The sequence below is a fragment of the Lepisma saccharinum genome, chromosome 10, assembly GCF_977018435.1.
Source record: "Lepisma saccharinum chromosome 10, izLepSacc3.1, whole genome shotgun sequence".
In the NCBI taxonomy this organism is placed as follows: Eukaryota; Metazoa; Arthropoda; class Insecta; order Zygentoma; family Lepismatidae; genus Lepisma; species Lepisma saccharinum.
The window spans coordinates 85,953,326-85,974,877 of record NC_139238.1 but is presented as its reverse complement, the minus strand read 5'-3'; the positions used below and the strand labels follow the sequence as shown (position 1 = coordinate 85,974,877).

General features: G+C 37.9%; 1 protein-coding gene across 4 annotated transcripts in view; it reads right to left on the bottom strand.

Moving 5' to 3' along the window:
* Nucleotides 1–932: 932 nt before the first annotated feature.
* Nucleotides 933–21,552, bottom strand: part of LOC145994004 (acetylcholinesterase-like) — a 476,238-nt gene continuing 455,618 nt past the window's right edge. For all 4 annotated transcript variants that reach the window (XM_083130064.1, XM_083130065.1, XM_083130066.1 and 1 more), the window contains one exon: nt 933–5,108. The gene's annotated coding sequence lies outside the window, so the exon portion shown is untranslated. The remainder of the gene's footprint in view (nt 5,109–21,552) is intronic.

Genomic DNA, 21,552 nt, shown 5'->3' with positions numbered 1-21,552 from the left:
GCGACGTTTCCTTTCAGCAAGAATATGTCGTGAACTCATCGGCGTACTTCAGGAGTAATGGCTGCAAATCCCTCTCGCCACTGTGCAGGACCTCTATCGGTACTTCCCCAGACGTGTTGCTGCTGTACTGACCGCCAAAAGCGGCCCAACACCATACTAATAAAGGTTAGTGTCTGTATTCCAGGTGTTTTAGTTTCAATGTCCACCATTTGGTCGCTCGAAGCGTTTCATGGGATGTTTACTGTGTACCAGATTTCAGCGGCACATTTCTACCTGGTGGTTACAATTTGAACTATTTTTCGTCAGCTTTCTCTTCCCCGTGGTCTCCATAGCCTCTTCATCGAATTTCACCGCAATTCTATCCTAGGAAAGGGTTCCAGAGTGTTCTGAGCAAGGGAACTTTAATTCCAAACGCCACATTTCCACCTGGTGGTGAAACTTTGAACTATTTCGTTCGTCAGCATTCGCTTCTCCATGGTCTCCATACCCTCTGTGTCAAGTTTCACCGCAATCCGATGCTTCGAATTCCAGAGGGCTCTGGATAGGAGAAACTTAAGTATGACCACCTGGCATTATCTTTCTTTCCCACTAGCCTTCTTTAATCCGAAGGTTTATGGCTGCAGCAAGGCAAGCCTTCCATCTGTCCCTATCCTTGGCAAGATCAATCCATTTTTCATCCTTACCGATTTCCTTTAGGTGCATCTCAACGTTATCCCTCCATCGCCTGGTATTATACGCTGTGCAACTACGACCAATACATTCATGGGCGAAAGAACATCAAAACTAACAAATAGGAAAGGAACTTTTTTTCAGCTTTGTTTACATCACCTACCTTTCCACCTCTTGACAGTACTAACAATATACTAGAACACAACGATAATACACATTTAAAGTCAACTCACCAACCTCATGAAAAATACGTTACGTCGTATTTATAAGCATTTATTTTGAATTGCAAGATCTACAACAGTACTACACATACAGTTATTAGTAGGCTGTTGGAATGAAACAATAGGTAACAGGGGGGAAAGTGTTTCCTTTCCACAGACCTACTAGTAATTTATTATTATTTTTTTGGAATATAGTTTTTTTTACACTTGTCCTTGGTCATAAAGCTTTACGAAACTCTTATAATTATCTCCAAAGTCTTCGTTCCACGCAACAATGGCAAATTATGACGTAACACTTGATTAGCGAATAACATCACTGAACCATTAACAAGTACGTGTACTAGGTTATAAACATAGTTCGTTTCTGTTTTTAGGGGATTGTTGTCAAGGAGAATAATAAGCTATAACAATCATATTCGAAATAAACTGAAACACATTATGGGTTTAACATATAAAACTCTAAACATTAATGGAACATTTTTTTTAATACACTCTCAATATATGTATGGTACATATATATATTATGTATAAGGACAATCTTTATGCAGCCAATAGAGAATTTGTTCTGATAACCGCCGTGTAAATACTCAACAGGTGCCATTACTAACATTTTTTTTTCATTTTTTTGTCCCGGGAAACCCCGAATATTTGGCAGCATAGTTAAGCTTGGCAACAACAATAATACATATATTACGCGTATTTGTAGTCGGCGTTTGTATTTTTTTGTATTTCTAGTCTCTCATTCCTCACCCTTTCTCTCTCTCTCTCTCGCTCTGTTCACAATTATAAATTTTCTTCCTCATTTATCAAACACAAAATGTTTTTTTTACAGTAATGTCAGTATTTGAAAACTAAACAATTATATATATACACACACACACGCACATCTAGTACTCATTGTTACTTCATATTCAATATGAGGTTACTTAGAGAAAGATTTTTTTTTTTGGGTTTCCACGAAAGTCGTAATTTTTTGTTTTATTATTTTCATACACGTGACAAGTGTTTGTTGCGACAAGAAGTACGAAGAACATTGTTTTAACAGTGCTGAGGCGTTTGTGTAAAAAAGCCTTAGTGCTAATGTTGTTATAAACAGCCATAAACAGATAGCCTTACCTAAAACATTACTCTACGAATTATGTATTACATACAGGACAACAAGGAAATGATGTTTATGCAAAAGTGTATAAAATTCCGAAGGCAACAGGTTCATATATAGTGTTTAACGCGTCTTAATGTGTTAATGTGGAAGTATAGTGTCTTAGTGTGCGTGTGTGTGTGTGTACGTGTATGTTTGTGTTTTTATTTTCAAATGTCATGGCTACTCCACTGAATGCAAAAGCAGTATGTATTGAGCAGGGGCGTGTCGAGAAACAATTGTTATAAATCGCGTACATGTTTACATATTAACGTTAGAATATGAATTTAGTTAAAACTAGTAAGTAGTGAAAACTAGTTTTGCTGAATGCCTGCTAAGTGAAACTAGTTTTAAGTCATGTTTATAGTGAAATCTAGTTTTTACTAGTGAAAATGTGGATCAAATCGGACTGGTTAAAACTGTTGTGGAGTCTACAAGTCAAGAAATCAACAAATAGGCCAAGAAAGTCAAGGAATTATGCTTGTGGTCAAGAATTTTTGCTATTTTTTATAGTGTAGTGAATTTACATTGTTATATACCTGTACTGGGATTTGATTAAAATGAATATTTGTAAATTTGAAATTGTATTGAGTTGTGGTTAGGAATTGTTCAATTTGTTTGTTAAGAATTAGGTGACCATTCCCCATCCAGGATGAAATCTGATGTATTATGTTTTAAATGCATTAATAATTGAATCAAGTCTAAATCTCTTGTTAAAGTACAGCCTCAGTTTTCATCTTAACCGACCTTGTGGGAGGGGTTTTTCATTGGATAACAATATCTGTTTTCTTAATTTCCAACTATACCTGAGCAGGAAATGTTAGGAAAAAGGGGGGCCAAGGAAATGGAGAGAAAGGTAAAAAAAAAAGTAATGAAAAAGTTAAGAATTTTGGATTTGTTATTTTGGTGACATCCTGAACTGTTAACTATTATTATCAAAGTTGAAACTAATTTTCAGAAACCCAATCTAACATAAACACTCGGTCGGTATTGGGTTAATGACGAAAATACACTTTTGAATGGTTTAAACTTTACGAGCGGAAACTTGTTTGAACTATAGTGTTGCTAGTTTAAATTTGATACCTGAATTAATTATAGATTTTGACAGGCATTCATTAAACTAGTAACTAATTGTTCATGCTACAGCATTAGTATTATTATTATTTCGAAAGTATTTTGAAAAGGGGATTGAGTCCCCCAACCCCCCCCCCCGCTTCGACACGCCCTTGATATTGAGAGGCTAGGTTGTGCTTGTTCTACAGCGACATGCAATAGAGTTATTCTGGTACTAAATTCCATGTATTATCCAAGGTTTATACTGAAAGTAACCTCTCCTTGAACGTATAACAAGGGGTACATAGCTCTACGGAAGGTTATTTCACTGTCTTTAAGGACAAATCAACGTGAAAAGTGATACACATATGACCCGTACTGCCCGTTGTATTGTTCTCTAAAAAAACGCATTGCATTAATTCGTGTAGCTTACTAAGTTTATGAATTTATTGAGTAAAATATAACACGTGGTGTAATTTTTTTTTTGTAAATTTAAAAGTGATAGCAAGCAATAGTCATTAGCGTGAAATGCGATTATTTTGAAATTCTATATATCAGTATATTTAAAGCTTGAATCCTTGCAATATTTTTAAACATTATATATATACACACTATATCACCAGACACAAAGCCAGGTATCAAATTGCAACTACATGTTTGAACATTACTGATATCAAGTCTTCCATTCAATGTAGATTAAAATCTTTTGATATGAATTTTGTACAAATTTTGATGATTTTAAATACATTTCCGATCAGAGAGCTTATCCATGCATAAGATATGTGTTAAATACATATGTTTCGATACAGATGGAATATAATTATATATTAATAAATATTATCGTTTGTAACACTCGTTAGGAATTTTAAAAAGTTTAACAAAAATTTACATTAAATGTACAATACATATATTCAAGCAGTCATAACTATTAGTGGTTCAAATTGTAAAAAAAATGACTTACGAATACATTTTAAAGGAAACTAGAAAATATGTTATGTACAAAGATTGTTTTCGAATGAGAAAATCAGGAGATTTTATGTTTATTTAGTATTCAGTCTCTTTACTTCACGAATTTTTTTCAGTAATAGCATATGAAATTTTTCGTTCATAGTTTTTTTCCCGCTATGTCTATCCTTGTCGAAAAATATTCTTTGTTATCGAGATCCTTATTTATGTGTTTATTTTTTCTTGTTATTCGAATTTAACTGAAAATATATATACATATCTTTTCCGATATCGATCTTTTTATGTGGTGCAGATAATTTGAATGATATGCCTTAGATTCAACATGAACACTTTTTTTTAACTATGTTGTGAGACTCATTCAGGTACATATTCTCAGAACCACTCTGACTATTTACATATAGCTATGTACCTATATTTACATGCAGGTACATAGAATCACTCATTCATTCTCGGGAACCGGATGGAATGTTCAGCATTTCATCCAAATTGGAAGAAGGATGCTTTTCAAAATTCCCATCGCCCGGGTTGGAAACCTCATTAAGCCAAAGTTCTCTAATGTAATTAAACATGAAACAGACTTATATATTATATTTATACTGTATATACATAGAATATATATGTTTATATTATGTACACAACTTAATAATATGTGAAATAATATTATGGAGTGTCTCAAAGCGCTAGAAAAGGCAATTTGCGGGATGTTAGTGTGTGCAGTGTAAGTGTACGTGTGGCTGTGTATACTGTTAAATATATATGTGTGTGTGTGTACATTAGTACATACATGGAATCATGACATTTTTTGTCGAAAATTCTGTTTTTGCATTATAGATTTCTCTATTACAAAACAAGTTTTAATTATTATTATTATTATTACTCTTGCAGTGATGTGCTGTGCAAGCATTTTTTATTATCATTTATGTATATGTATATACATACAGTTATTTCTTTTTATAACTATATTACTTTTTGTCTTGTAGCAAAATGACAACGAGGCGGTTGGTTAAGGGAGAGTGGTGGCTGGTAGTGAGTTGAATCATTTCTAACATGGAGTACGTTAGCTGAAAAAGAAGAAGAAACTGAATTAGTTATGCTGGTAAGTTTTAAATTTTGTTTTTGTCAGTTTTAGACAACAATAGAATTTAATTCATTGTTAGAAAATGGTTCAAATTTAACAACCTAAATCTATTATTATACAGCTGAGTACTGCGTGGGACTACTTTTGCTGGAATATTATTTTAAATGAAATGTGACACTATTCGTAAACACATATTTGGGTCATTCCACGCCATTTCAACAAGGTCAGGACACCCACCAACTCCGATTTCGATGAAATTTTGGTATACACCTTTCCTTTATGGTTGAAAGAAACCCCCTTATTTTTTCACTCTATCTCAAACGGTTTTCATTTTACAGCACTTTGAAATGTCATCAAATCAGTGTTGTCTGTCACTCCTAAGACCCTCGACACACGATATCCTTGCTTACATTTTATTTCTTTTCTTCTTAACCAATCATCAGATCTATTTGACATTGTATACAAAGTTCAATGAAATAATGAGGATTTCAGAAAAAATACATTAGTACTCAAAAAATTTTACAAATGTCTGTAAAAATACTAAAAATGGATTTGTAGCCTAATTTTCTTGGTGGGAAAAGTAGGTTACGAAAATCTGAATTTTCGTCATGTGGGTACGATGGATCCAAAAGTTTTGATGTTGAAAATCATTGCAAAGACATTCTATTTCTCTACACAAAATATATTTTTTTGTTGTTTTATTCCTTCTAACGAAAATTTTACGTTTTTGGAAATTGCCTAAAATTTCAGGGTCAATCCGTACCAAATGGTCCAGCACTGGTCGCTCGACCATTTTTAAATTTTTTCATTTGTTTGTCGTTGTAACCCCTGTACAACCTCAAAAGAGGCATTATTTTCTAAAACTAGAAAATGGCGGCCATTTTTGTTTCATGACTTGCAACATTTTTGGCCTATGCAGACAGTTGCGATAATTATGATATCTCAGCTAAGAAATCTGGGGTAAAAACATTGTTTTCAATACATTTCAGGCTACATTTTATGTTCCGTATCTTTCTTTCACCACATCTAATGCAAATGGCTGAAAGTTAGAGTCAAAACTGACTGATATTTAATTTTGAAGGGAAATCAATGTATAGGATATTTTTTTTTAGAAGGTAAGCAATTTGTAAAATATCCGTCTTGGCAGTTTCAGCCCACAATCATCTGAGTATTTTCATTACCACTGTGCATTGGTAAGATAGTTAATCAACATTTTAACATAGAGATGATGACTATGTTTACTTAAGTTTCAATTTCACTGCGTGTTTCACTTCACGATCCATATTTCAGGGCCCACTATCACAGACAAATTACGGTTATGTGTGTACTACTGGGCTTTGGTGTATACCGCTCGTTTTGCCTGTTCGAGCCTTTTTCGCTCGAGCGAAGCAGCTCTCGATTCCGTACGCTACGTCCGTGCGAACATTTTGGCGCTCGAGCGAAATCATCTCCCTACAACACTGTTGTAAATAGATATAGTTGATTTATGTTCGCTAGTGCTTAGGATGGAGGATAGATGGCGTTGTCAGGGTGGTGCTACTACTCTTGCCATTTCAACTAGTGGAACGCTCTGCATCCGGCATTTTGCAGTGGAGACATTTTAAAAAAGTAACGAATCTCCAGTGAATACTCGGAGAATGTGGCACGAACGACCTATTCACTCTGAACGAGTATCGGTGTGTGTAAATTCGGGGTCATATGCCAGTATTTTGTAAGGAAAAAGGCCGTACTGTTATCGTCAATCTTGATCGCTGCGTTTAGATGTTGCTCAATTTCCTGGAACCAGAACTCCGCAGACGTCGCCGAGTGTAGTTCCAACAGGATGGGGCAACATCTCATACAGCAAAGCAGTTGTCACCAGCATGTTTCCAGCATTGGCGGCGTCAAGATTAATGATCTAGGGGTGCTGCGGTGGTGCGATGTTGAAGATAAATGTAAAATTAAATACGCGCGTATACTTTAGCCACTACATCAATACCAATCAACGTCTAGTAAGTTTTTATGAAAATATTCCAGTAAAACTGAAAGGTACTAGCAACTTGTTTGATTCATTTTTACTTGCTTGCTATGTGCTATGGTCACAAGAAGGACATGTGGCATTTCTTTCTGAATAGTATCAATAGCTTGCCTATAGTGCGTATATAATTATAATGGTCTCCAGAACCTAACATTCTACGCTTATTATGAATTCATTATTTTCATAAGTAATAAAGTAAATGACACTGCAATACAGAAAAAGAACTGATTTGTTTGAATTAACAAGACAGGTTTGGTTAAGCTTTTTTGGTAATTGTAAACAAGAGAATAATAGCTTTTAGTCAATTTGGTAATTTTTGACCAAGTACTTTGATAACTATGAGCAAAATGCGTACGATTACTAAAGACCATTTTATACTGGTGAATAATTATTTGATTGGCATCTGCTTAAACAAATGTTTGGTTGCCAGAAAGTATTTTTTTTTGTTAATACAGGGAGTCCATAAAGTCCTGCAAAAAACTAAACCTCTATAACTTTTTAGCTGTTGCGTTTAACAATACACATTTTTTGGGTGAGAAGGGTGTAAGTTTAAAGTTTTGTTCTGGCCACACTGCTCAGTGACGCTTGCACTGGTTATCACGTGATCATATGACTTAAGATGGCGTCCATCCAGGAAAAGGCACAATGTGTTCTGTGGTTTGCAGAGTTAAAATCTTGTGTTTCAGTGCAGAGAAAGTTCCAGACAACATATGGGAAACCACCCCATATGGGGGGTTGAAAATCCACACGAGTTTGAAGTGCAAACTCGGGGTAGTCCCAAAGTGAATGTGTGGTGTGCGATTTCAATGGACCGCATCATTGGTCCAGTTTTCTTCGAGGAAGACACGGTAAATGGCAACAACTATCTGAACATGCTACAGACATTCCCTGTGCCAGAACTTAATAGGTTAGGCATCATCAATGACGTCCACATGCAACAAGATGGGGAGCCCCCGCATTTTGCCCTTGAATTTCGGCAGTTTCTCAACGAACAATTTCAAGTTAGATGGATTGGCCGAAGAGGGCCCACACCTTGGCCTGCAAGATCATCAGACTTGACACCTTGCGATTATTGGTTGTGGGAACATGTAAAGACCGAGGTGTATTCACAGAAACCAGCTAATCTGGATCCTAAATGAAAAAAATAAGAGATATGATTCTGAATATCCCAGGAGAGCACCGTCAGCACGCAATTCTCGGTTTCACAAAAAGACTGCAACAGTGTTTGGACGTGAATGGTGCACAATTGGAGGTTTGGCGATGAACCTAACAAGCAGGAAATAAACTTTGAACCTTGCTGTAAGTACACACAAAATAGTTTGTTAATAAACTTAATACTTTTCAAGTTATAGAGTTTTAGTTTTTTGCAGGACTTTATGGACTCCCTGTATAAACATTTTCTCTCTGTGATGAGTTAACAGTATTTTCGGCTGAAATTAGGTTTTGAAAATGGGGTGCTGAAGAAAATAGAAGGGTGCACGAGCAACACTTCTAATCCCCCCTGGCGCCGCCCCTGCTTTCCAGGACACGAAATTTCCCACGGTGCCACCGTGGCCTCGCCAGATCTCTCTGTCTGTGACTTCTTCTAAGAAACCATGAAAGTTGCCGATCTGAAAGAAGCGATGTTAACGCTATAATACCAGCAATGATTCAGCTAGCTTCACAGCCAGACGCAGAGTGCATCCGTAAAGGCTGTCATCATTTGGACGTCATTTTTCTGACATAAATGTTGTTTGCTGACATCTCCTCTATAGTACAATACTTTCTAGCAATTCATACAACTGAACAGTTTTATGTTCTATGTCCTTATCCATCAGATATTTTTGGCGGACCCTGTACTTAATTATGGTGTTTGTAAGAACAGTGCTTGAGTATGATTCCCTGGCATGGAACTCCCTTGTAAATTGTAGAAAAAGAACATGAAAATTTGTTTTTTATCTGTAATATAAATATTACCCATTCCATATACGAGTACATATGGAGAATACTTTATATTGAAATGGTTAAGAATCGAATCGCTGAACTTCAGGAGGAACAACTCAGGTAAGAAATTCCTGTTCAAAGATATTAATGGAAATATTGTAGAACCTGGATATCATGGATGGTTGAAGTATATAGATCACGCAACTCTTTAAATACTACTACAATATCATGTAAAATAACATATTTCCCAATAATATTTCTCACATACATATAAGATACAGCGAAATTGCGGACAGTAATCTTTTGAAGGAATTGAATCGGTCGGTGTTTCCAATTTCGCTTAAAAATATCTTGAGTCTGTGCACACGTTGCTTGCGATAAGATCCCGATCACTAGGTTTTAAATATCAGTTGTGGATGTATGTACACCTCTTGAGGGATGGATCGTTTTCTAACCCGCGCTTTCAAACTGTGTTGTGCAAATAGGTCACCGATAGTTGTAGGACAGATATCATGAATTTGAAAAAAGCAAGTCGTTATTTGTGAATTTGCCTGAGCCGATGTAAGGAGTATCCCAATGGCTACAAGCACTGGCCAGCGAGGTCATGTGACCTGACACCCTACGACTTCTTCCTTTTGGGGTATGTGAAATCTCAGGTTTATGAAAACAATCTCTGAACCCAGCGAGAAATCAAGGAGGAAATTCGACACGCCATCGGCCACATCGACTGACTGATGTCTAAGCACATCGAAATTTCTTCAGTAACACATGAATACTATGAAATCTCACAATGAGAAAGACAATTTTCCTGGTGAATGCTTGTACGCACTATTTCATCATTTTCGTGTATAAGCTTTGAAAATTAGGTAGATTTTGTGAGGTGTTCTAAAACATCTCGAATAGCATCAACATTCCACAACTTCGCGAGTATTTTGTGGGCTTAATTTGGTATTGTTTCACTGTTTAATGAGTGTCATGCCTATTCCTCATCATATTTCCTGTTTTTGCAAATTCGCGAGTCGTGAAATTTTACTGTCTCTCCTGATTTAAGGGGCCCAAGGTTAATTCCCGGTCAAGGCACATTGCACATTGCAACCCATTTTAAACTTTACTTGATTCACACAATTTATTTTTGCCTTTCTTTTCTTCCGCTTTGGCTATGATAAAGAGGAGTGATGCTATGAAATTGATGAAGGGACACTCACAAAGAGCACCAATGCTCGGGTCTGGATTCGATCAGGACCTGTGTCGTCGTAGCGCGCTGTGCTAACCACTTCGCCATGGAAGTCGGCTGTTTGAGGAGTCTATTTCTCATAAATTTTTTGTTTTTGAAATTTCGCGAGTCGTGAAATTTCCCTGCCTCTGCTGATGCCGTTTGAAAGTTCCAAAAGATATCCGCTGCATTCAATGGATCCCAGGTTCGATTCCCGGTCGAGGCACAAAACACGGTGGTTCATACCCCCACTTTAAACTTCCAGTCCTGATTGGCCTATCTGATCACAATAGTAACGTGTACTTTAAGATTCGTATTATTTTCCTGTAGTTATTACAAGCATAAGAAAACAGTTTTTCGTTGTGACGTTTCAGGAGAACACACGCTCCCTTCATCAGGCATTTATTTTCATTTTGACTAAAGATACAGTTATAACAATGGTTAGCAATTATTTTAAACAAGAAGAATCCGTTATATAATGGATGTTGTCAATGTTACATTGTTGTAGTATAGCAACTTAACTGTGAGTAGTGTAATTGGATTGTTTCAAAGTCGTACTTAGTAGGTATTCTTTTTTTTTATCAATTGAATATTATTTTTTGACATATTTTGAAAATTTTTTGTCGATGTTTTAGCGTTTGACGATTTTTCAGTGCAATTTTTACTGCATCTCATTTTTTTCCTACTCGTACTTGGTAGGTATGCATTTGTAGCTTTTTTTTTATCAATTGAAAATCAGTTTTTGACATATTTTGACAAATTTTTGTCGATGTTTTAGCGTTTAGCGATGTTTTTGTAAAATTTCCTATTTTTCTTTTTTTTCCCACTCGTACTTGGTACGAATGCCACGATCTTACGTGATATAACTTAACCTATTTTTTTTTTTTTTGTGCTAAACTACACGAGAGCCTCTACGTGCTTTGACCTATTTTAGAGTAGAACTATAAAGACAGAGCTGCAACCGAAAGTGAGGCTCGAAGTGAGGCTCGGTGAGGCTCGACTTAATGGTTTGCTCTTGTAAGACATAAGCCTTATTTTCTCGCAGTGTTGCCAACATTTTACTCGAAATAAAATCACCAAGGTTTTTTTCTTGGTCTAACCTATGTTATTGAACTGCGTTGTCACGTCCAAACCTGCATGACTTCCGAACACTATTGGTTTTATTCATATTTTTTTTACGTATAGGTGTACCTGATGAATCTGCAAACAGATTTTTCCTAAGTCTTACAGTTTCTAAGATAACCCCACTTCCGGTTGCCATTTTGGATTTCTGAACATAGGTTCTATTCATATTTTACTTACATATAGGCGTACGTGATGAATCTGCAAACAGATTTTTCCTAAGTTTTACCGTTTCAAAGATAACCCCACTTCCGGTCGCTATTTTGGATTTCCGAACATAGGTTCTATTCATATTTTACTTACATATAGGCGTACGTGACGAATCCGCAAACAGATTTTTTTTAAGTCTTACCGTTTCAAAGATAACCCCACTTCCGGTCGCCATTTTGGATTTCCAAGCATAGGTTCTATTCATATTTTACTTACATATAGGCGTACATGACGAATCCGCAAACAGATTTTTTCTAACTCTCACTGTTTCCAACATAACTAGTAGACCAAGTGGGCGGGTTCTGCAACCTCTTTTGGGGCTCAGGGGGCTCGCAGTGTTGCCAGCTGCTTATTCGAAAAAATCACCAAGGTTTTTTGGTGTAACCTAACCTAAAACAGCAAGGAGCTGGCAATTTTGCTTGAGAGTTCACAAACCGGAAGTGGGGCTCAGGGGGCTCGCAGTGTTGCCAATTTTTTAATCGAAAAAATCACCAAGGTTTTTTTTTGGTCTAACCTAACCTAAAGCAAGGAGCTGGCAATTTTGCTTGAGAGTTCTGCAACCGAAAATGGGACTCGCAGTGTTGTTAACTCCTCACTTGAAAAAAATCACCAAGGTTTTTGTCTTGGTCTAACCTAACCTAAAGCAAGAAGCTGGCAATCTTGCTTGAGGCTTGTAGTCCAGTTTAGACAGTTCAACGCCCTCTTGTGAGGAGCTGAGTGAGGAGCTCGCCTGGGGCTCGCCAAACCTCAAAAACTCACTTTCTCTCCACGTTCCGCGCCTCATTTATTGCGCTGACGATGTTTCACAGCGTAGAAAACAGCACCAAAACATCAAAAACTCATTTTGATTATTTGGAGCTCACCAAAACCTCAAAAACTTATTTTTATTAATTGAGGTTCACCAAACCTCAAAAACTCTTATTTTCTCTCTATGTTCAGCGCCTTATTTATTGTGCTGACACAACGTGATGAGTAAATAATGCAGTCTCTTATTCTTGAAGGATGAATGCACCTTATCGTAATTTTCCAAGCCCCGGTCAAATGTTTGTATATTGTGACCTTTGTAAACCTCTCTCTCGGGAACGATGTGCCACACACACACGCGCCCGCGTGCCTATATTGTGACGCAAACAAACAAACAAATAATATTTTTTTAAGATTCTTGGCCCCTAACCCCACTTCCGGTCGCCATTTTGGATTTCCGAGCATAGGTTCTATTTATATTTTACTTACATATAGGCGTACGTGATGAATCAGCAAACAGATTTTTCCTAAGTTTTACTGTTTCCAAGATAACCCCACTTCCGGTCGCCATTTTGGATTTCCGATCATAGCTTCTATTTATACTTTTTCTCACATATAGGTGTACATGATGAATCACCAAACAGATTTTTCCTAAGTCTTACCGTTTCCAAGATAACCCCACTTCCGGTTGCTATATTGAATTTCCGAACATAGGTTCTATTCATATTTTACTTACATATAGGCGTTCGTGGTGAATCAGCAAACAGATTTTTCCTAAGTCTTACTGTTTCTAAGATAATCCTACTTCCGGTCGCCATTTTGGATTTCCGAACATAGGTTCTATTCACATTTTACTCACGTATAGGCGTACGTGATGAATCCGCAAACAGATTTTTCCTAAGTCATGAATTGGAGGGTTCTATGGCAATTTATATTAATTCTCGTAAGAGAACAGAAAACACAAAAAAAAAAAAAAACAATACTGTGGTTACTACAACAAATAGTCTTCTTCAACCTCTATCCAACAAACCAAAAAAAAAAATCATCATCCTAACTAGAACCATGTAACTAACATTGTGATGACTCATATTAAATACCTCTTAATTGTATTACTTATAAGGGTATACTATTGCACAACGTTTTTGCAACAAGTTATTACGTAACATTGTGATGACTTATATCTAATGTCCTTCGTTGTATTAACTATAAGGGAGTAAACTATTACACAACATATTGCAACAAGTTATGACGTAATGTGATGAGTCATATCTAACGTGGCGTCTTCTGATTGGTTAATTATTACAAATGTTTTCAATACGGTCCGCGCTTTTATTATATAAGATGGCATACACTGCAGATCAGTCAGTCTCGTGAGAGCAGCCGAAGAGTATGGACGTCCTGTTGCAGCGCTCCTCGTTTTTTGTAAAAAAAAAATAGGTATTTAACTTTTTTTGAAGCTACATACCATCTATTATTTCAAGTTTAAAGGTGTTTCACGTGGTTTTTTATAGTAATTTCGACCAGATTGAATTTTGACGTGATCGTGCATTTTCTATTTCACCTCAAAAAATTCTATATAAATAACATACCTGAAAATTGTATCGCTATATACTAGACTTTTTGATTTCTGTGATTTTCGAAAAAGCAATGGCATCCACCACCAGTTTCAATCGTAAAAATGATAAAACTGAATGTGTTACTTGTGGGAAGCTAATCTCAAGGAACAATTTATCGGTACACAGGGCAAGATGTAGCGAAACAGGTTCGAGAATTAATCGTTCGTCATCTTCTAAGTCTTGCGCTCGATGCGGAAAGATGATCAGCATTACAAATTTAAGTAAACACCTCAAAATTTGCAAACCATCGACCGAACAAGGAACATTGAAAAGAAAAATCGATGATCCAGGAACCGAAGCTTCCACTTCTAAGCAAATTAAATTATCCAATGAACGCAAACCAATTAGATCTGCATTCAACGACCAACTCCAGGATTTTTCAATTAAGTCAGAACCAGGCCGTGACATCCTTAGTTTCTTGGACGAAACGAAAACATCTGTACTAAATATTTTGAAAGATAAACTTGAAAACAACTCTATAAAAGTATATGTTGTTCTGTTTTCCGAATACGAGAAAGTCGATGGCACAACGAGTATTTTTTATCATTGTACAAAAAACCAGACACTTTATTTTGCTGACGTCGAAAATTTGGACAACTTCTATTATAAAGTTTCCAACGAGCTGGTTAAGAAACATGACGATTTCGAGGCTAAAGGGTCGGGATGGTCTCTGTGTGGAAGTCCTCACACGTTAACTGTTTACGTGAACCAATTCTCGCCTCTTCGTGCATCCAGCTACGTCCCTCTTCCACCGAACATTCAACACAAGAGGGCTGTGTTAAATATACAGAACAGCGATAACAAGTGTTTTCTCTGGTGTGTGTTGGCTGCACTGCATCCTGTTCATTGCAAAAATAATCCAGAACGGATTTATCATTACAAGCAATACGAGTCCGAATTTGAAAGTGTAATGTCTGGCATCGAATACCCGGTGATATTGTCGGATATAACAAAGTTCGAAAATCGTACAGGAAAACGCATCGCTATTAATGTGTATTCCTTCACGTCAGATAAATATCTCGTGCATCCCGTCAGGATAAGCGATATCGACGATGACGATGCTTGTGTAATAAATCTTCTTCTTATTTCCAACGAGGATGTTCATCATTACACGCTAATTCGTTCTCTATCACGTTTGGTCAGAAGTCAAACTACCAAGTATGCAAACAACATCGAAGTTTGCCCGAGATGCCTAACCACGTTCGACGATCGTGACCGACGTGATCATCAAAATCTTCATAGTCGTCAAATTGCTCTGGAGAAACTTGCCGAACATAAAATTTATTGCGGTGACAACAGACCGGCTAGAATGTTGATGCCCGAAACGAACGAAGTCGAAGAATTCAAAATGCACAAGGCATTGTTGGAACATCCCGCAATCATCGTCGCAGATTTCGAGGCGTTCCTCAAACCACTCTCCTATTGCGAACCGGATTCTGAAATTTCCTCCACAACGCCGTACCAGCTTCATCAACCTAATAGTTTCGGCTATGTTGTTGTGCGACGTGATAAAATAAATGAAGCATATATATACACCGCGGGCCAAATGTAATCGAACACTTCCTGGAAAAAATGGTGGAGGAGGTTGAGGTAATTGGTAGCGTACTGCTTACATCAAAACCGATGGCACCTTTAACTGAAAATGAACTTCAAAATTACAATTCCACTGAGGTGTGTCCGGTATGTGATCAAAGTTTTACTGATGAGAACAAAAAAATATTCCACCACGATCATTTCAGCGGAAACTACATAGGTGGAATTTGCAACACGTGCAATCTTAAAATCCAGAAACCTAAATTCATCCCCATATTCTTTCACAACGGAAGCGGATATGATTTTCACCACCTGGTGAGACATCTTGGCTACGATCCGAAACGTATAGGTGTCTTGGCCGAGAATGAAGAACGCTACATTAGTCTCAGCAAGCAAGTGTCGATTCCGGGAACGAAAAATACAATCGAGATGCGCTTCCTGGATTCGTATAGATTTCTCTCTGCAAGTCTGGATGCTTTAGCGAACAAACTCACCGACGATCAATTTAAAATAACTGGAGCTAGTTTTCCCAACGTAGACATAGAACTCGTTAGACGTAAAGGGATTTATCCTTACGAATACGTTAGTGATAATTCTAAATTTAACGACGACGCTCTTCCACTTCCAAGAGAATTTTACAGCAGACTCAGAGAGAAAGGAATCACGGACGAAGAATACCAACATGCGCAACTCATGTGGGAGAAATTAGGATGTAGGACACTCGGAGACTACCACGATGCCTACTTAAAATTAGACGTGACGATACTCGCGGATGTTTTTCAAGCGTTCAGGAAAACAGCAACGAATATTTATAAATTAGATCCAGCGTATTTCTACAGTCTACCGGGATTAGCGTGGTCGGCAATGTTATTCCAGACAAAGGTCAAGCTGGAACTGATATCGGACGTTGACATGTTGCTATTTATCGAAAGAGGGATACGAGGTGGAATGGTGCAATGCGTACAGAGACATGCAAAAGCTAATAACGTACACATGAAAGAAGATTACGATTCAAATCGAGCATCGAATTACATCTTCTACTCTGACGTTAATAATCTCTACGGACATGCCATGGTACAGAAACTTCCTTACGGGGGATTCGAATGGTTAGATCCCACTTCGATAGACATTATTCATTTCGACGATAGCGAGTGTGGTTTCTTCGCAGAGGTAGATCTCCAATTCTCCGACCACCTGCACGACACGTTTTCGGATTTGCCTCCGACTCCCGAAATCAAATGTCCACCCGACTCGGTTCAAGACAAGCTTTTGTTAACATTGGACCCTAAACAGAGATACGTCGTCCACTACAAGAATCTCCGGTTTTTGATTGGGAAGGGTGTTCAGATAGTGAATGTTAGACGAATACTAAAGTTTAAACATTCCACGTGGTTAAGACCTTACATAGAAACTAACACACAACATAGAACAGCTGCCACTTCCGATTTAGACAAGGACTTCTTTAAATTAATGAACAATGCGGTGTACGGAAAGACCATGGAGAATGTTAGAAAGCACGTAGACGTGAAATTAATTTCCGATAAGAATAAATGTCGGAAGTGGATAGCCGATCCTAGATTCAAGTCGAGAAAAATTTACAACGAGAATTTGGTACTTTTCAACCTAGATATAAAATTGATGAAATTTAGAAAACCAATTTACGTTGGTGCAACGGTTCTCGACTTGTCGAAACTTTACATGTTTGAATTTCATTACGACGTGATGAAACCCTTCTACAATGATAAGATATCACTTTTGTACACGGACACCGACAGCTTCATTTACAGCATACAAACACCTAACCTATACGAAGACATAAAAAATTCTTCCATGCTCGAGTATTTCGATACTTCTGCGTATCCTCAACCCAACAGATTTGGAATTCCATCTCGTAACAAAAAAGTCCTAGGTAAACTGAAAGATGAATGTAACGGTGATATTATTGTCGAGTTCGCGGGTTTGCGTTCGAAGATGTATGCCATGAGAACAGAGAGTAGCGTCACGAAGAAAGCAAAAGGTGTGGGCAAGAATACGGTGGAGAACAAACTCACCTTCTACGATTACATCGATTGCCTTTACTCACAATCGACGATACTAAGTATAGAACAAAGAATCCAAAGTGTAGACCATGTGATTACAACAAACGAAGTTAGGAAAGTAGCATTAGATCCGCATGACGATAAAAGATGTATTTTGTCTTGTGGAATCCACACGTTGCCTTGGGGACACTATTGTTTAGAAATCAGTAAAAATTGTAGGCAATGCAAATGAAAAAAAAACTTTAACTGTCTCACATACACAATAAATAACTAGCAAGGACAATGAATTTCTTTGGTTCCGAAAGCAAACAATGGAGACTGTACACCGCACGGTAGATCATGAATTTCTACCTTCCATGTTATCTAAACTCAACGGCCTGTTGATCAATCAATTTTTGGAACGCTGCTCTTCTTGCTGGAACAGTGACGATTTCGGATTCGCGACGATCGACATGACGAGGAAACCCAACGACGGAAAATACAGAAACAAAATCAACGACTTTCTAAACGTTGCAACGTTGTGAGAAACGTTTCTCACAACGTTGCAACGTTTAGAAAGTCGTTGATTTTGTTTCTGTATTTTCCGTCGTTGGGTTTCCTCGTCATGTCGATCGTCGCGAATCCGAAATCGTCACTGTTCCAGCAAGAAGAGCAGCGTTCCAAAAATTGATTGATCAACAGGCCGTTGAGTTTAGATAACATGGAAGGTAGAAATTCATGATCTACCGTGCGGTGTACAGTCTCCATTGTTTTGCTTTCGGAAACCAAAGAAATTCATTGTCCTTGCTAGTTATTTATTGTGTATGTGGACAGTTAAAGTTTTTTTTTTCATTTGCATTGCCTACAATTTTTACTGATTTCTAAACAATAGTGTCCCCAAGGCAACGTGTGGATTCCACAAGACAAAATACATCTTTTATCGTCATGCGGATCTAATGCTACTTTCCTAACTTCGTTTGTTGTAATCACATGGTCTACACTTTGGATTCTTTGTTCTATACTTAGTATCGTCGATTGTGAGTAAAGGCAATCGATGTAATCGTAGAAGGTGAGTTTGTTCTCCACCGTATTCTTGCCCACACCTTTTGCTTTCTTCGTGACGCTACTCTCTGTTCTCATGGCATACATCTTCGAACGCAAACCCGCGAACTCGACAATAATATCACCGTTACATTCATCTTTCAGTTTACCTAGGACTTTTTTGTTACGAGATGGAATTCCAAATCTGTTGGGTTGAGGATACGCAGAAGTATCGAAATACTCGAGCAATGGAAGAATTTTTTTATGTCTTCGTATAGGTTAGGTGTTTTGTATGCTGTAAATGAAGCTGTCGGTGTCCGTGTACAAAAGTGATATCTTATCATTGTAGAAGGGTTTCATCCACGTCGTAATGAAATTCAAACATGGTAAAGTTTTCGACAAGTCGAGAACCGTTGCACCAACGTAAATTGGTTTTCTAAATTTCATCAATTTTATATCTAGGTTGAAAAGTACCAAATTCTCGTTGTAAATTTTTCTCGACTTGAATCTAGGATCGGCTATCCACTTCGACATTTATTCTTATCGAAATTAATTTCACGTCTACGTGCTTTCTAACATTCTCCATGGTCTTTCCGTACACCGCATTGTTCATTAATTAAAGAAGTCCTTGTCTAAATCGGAAGTGGCAGCTGTTCTATGTTGTGTGTTAGTTTCTATGTAAGGTCTTAACCACGTGGAATGTTATAAACTTTAGTATTCGTCTAACATTCACTATCTGAACACCCTTCCCAATCAAAAAACCGGAGATTCTTGTAGTGACGACGTATCTCTGTTTAGGGTCCAATGTTAACAAAAGCTTGTCTTGAACCGAGTCGGGTGGACATTTGATTTCGGGAGTCGGAGGCAAATCCGAAAACGTGTCGTGCAGGTGGTCGGAGAATTGGAGATCTACCTCTGCGAAGAAACCACACTCGCTATCGTCGAAATGAATAATGTCTATCGAAGTGGGATCTAACCATTCGAATCCCCCGTAAGGAAGTTTCTGTACCATGGCAATGTCCGTAGAGATTATTAACGTCAGAGTAGAAGATGTAATTCGATGCTCGATTTGAATCGTAATCTTCTTTCATGTGTACGTTATTAGCTTTTGCATGTCTCTGTACGCATTGCACCATTCCACCTCGTATCCCTCTTTCGATAAATAGCAACATGTCAACGTCCCGATATCAGTTCCAGCTTGACCTTTGTCTGGAATAACATTGCCGACCACGCTAATCCCGGTAGACTGTAGAAATACGCTGGATCTAATTTATAATATTCGTTGCTGTTTTCCTGAACGCTTGAAAAACATCCGCGAGTATCGTCACGTCTAATTTTAAGTATGGCATCGTGGTAGTCTCCGAGTGTCCTACATCCTAATTTCTCCCACATGAGTTGCGCATGTTGGTATTCTTCGTCCGTGATTCCTTTCTCTCTGAGTCTGCTGTAAAATTCTCTTGGAAGTGGAAAGAGCGTCGTCGTTAAATTTAGAATTATCACTAACGTATTCGTAAGGATAAATCCCTTTACGTCTAACGAGTTCTATGTCTACGTTGGGAAACTAGCTCCAGTTATTTTAAATTGATCGTCGGTGAGTTTGTTCGCTAAAGCATCCAGACTTGCAGAGAGAAATCTATACGAATCCAGGAAGCCGCATCTCGATTGTATTTTTCGTTCCGGAATCGACACTTGCTTGCTGAGACTAATGTAGCGTTCTTCATTCTCGGCCAAGACACCTATACGTTTCGGATCGTAGCCAAGATGTCTCACCAGGTGGTGAAAATCATATCCGCTTCCGTTGTGAAAGAATATGGGGATGAATTTAGGTTTCTGGATTTTAAGATTGCACGTGTTGCAAATTCCACCTATGTAGTTTCCGCTGAATGATCGTGGTGGAATATTTTTTTGTTCTCATCAGTAAAACTTTGATCACATACCGGACACACCTCAGTGGAATTGTAATTTTGAAGTTCATTTTCAGTTAAAGGTGCCATCGGTTTTGATGTAAGCAGTACGCTACCAATTACCTCAACCTCCTCCACCATTTTTTCCAGGAAGTGTTCGATTACATTTGGCCCGCGGTATATATATGCTTCATTTATTTTATCACGTCGCACAACAACATAGCCGAAACCTATTAGGTTGATGAAGCTGGTACGGCGTTGTGGAGGAATTTCAGAATCTCGGTTCGCAATAGGAGAGTGGTTTGAGGAACGCCTCGAAATCTGCGACGATGATTGCGGGATGTTCCAACAATGCCTTGTGCATTTTGAATTCTTCGACTTCGTTCGTTTCGGGCATCAACATTCTAGCCGGTCTGTTGTCACCGCAATAAATTTTATGTTCGGCAGTTTCTCCAGAGCAATTTGACGACTATGAAGATTTTGATGATCACGTCGGTCACGATCGTCGAACGTGGTTAGGCATCTCGGGCAAACTTCGATGTTGTTTGCATACTTGGTAGTTTGACTTCTGACAAAACGTGATAGAGAACGAATTAGCGTGTAATGATGAACATCCTCGTTGGAAATAAGAAGAAGATTTATTACACAAGCATCGTCATCGTCGATATCGCTTATCCTGACGGGATGCACGAGATATTTATCTGACGTGAAGGAATACACATTAATAGCGATGCGTTTTCCTGTACGATTTTCGAACTTTGTTATATCCGACAATATCACCGGGTATTCGATGCCAGACATTACACTTTCAAATTCGGACTCGTATTGCTTGTAATGATAATCCGTTCTGGATTATTTTTGCAATGAACAGGATGCAGTGCAGCCACACACACCAGAGAAAACACTTGTTATCGCTGTTCTGTATATTTAACACAGCCCTCTTGTGTTGAATGTTTCGGTGGAAGAGGGACGTAGCTGGATGCACGAAGAGGCGAGAATTGGTTCACGTAAACAGTTAACGTGTGAGGACTTCCACACAGAGACCATCCCGACCCTTTAGCCTCGAAATCGTCATGTTTCTTAACC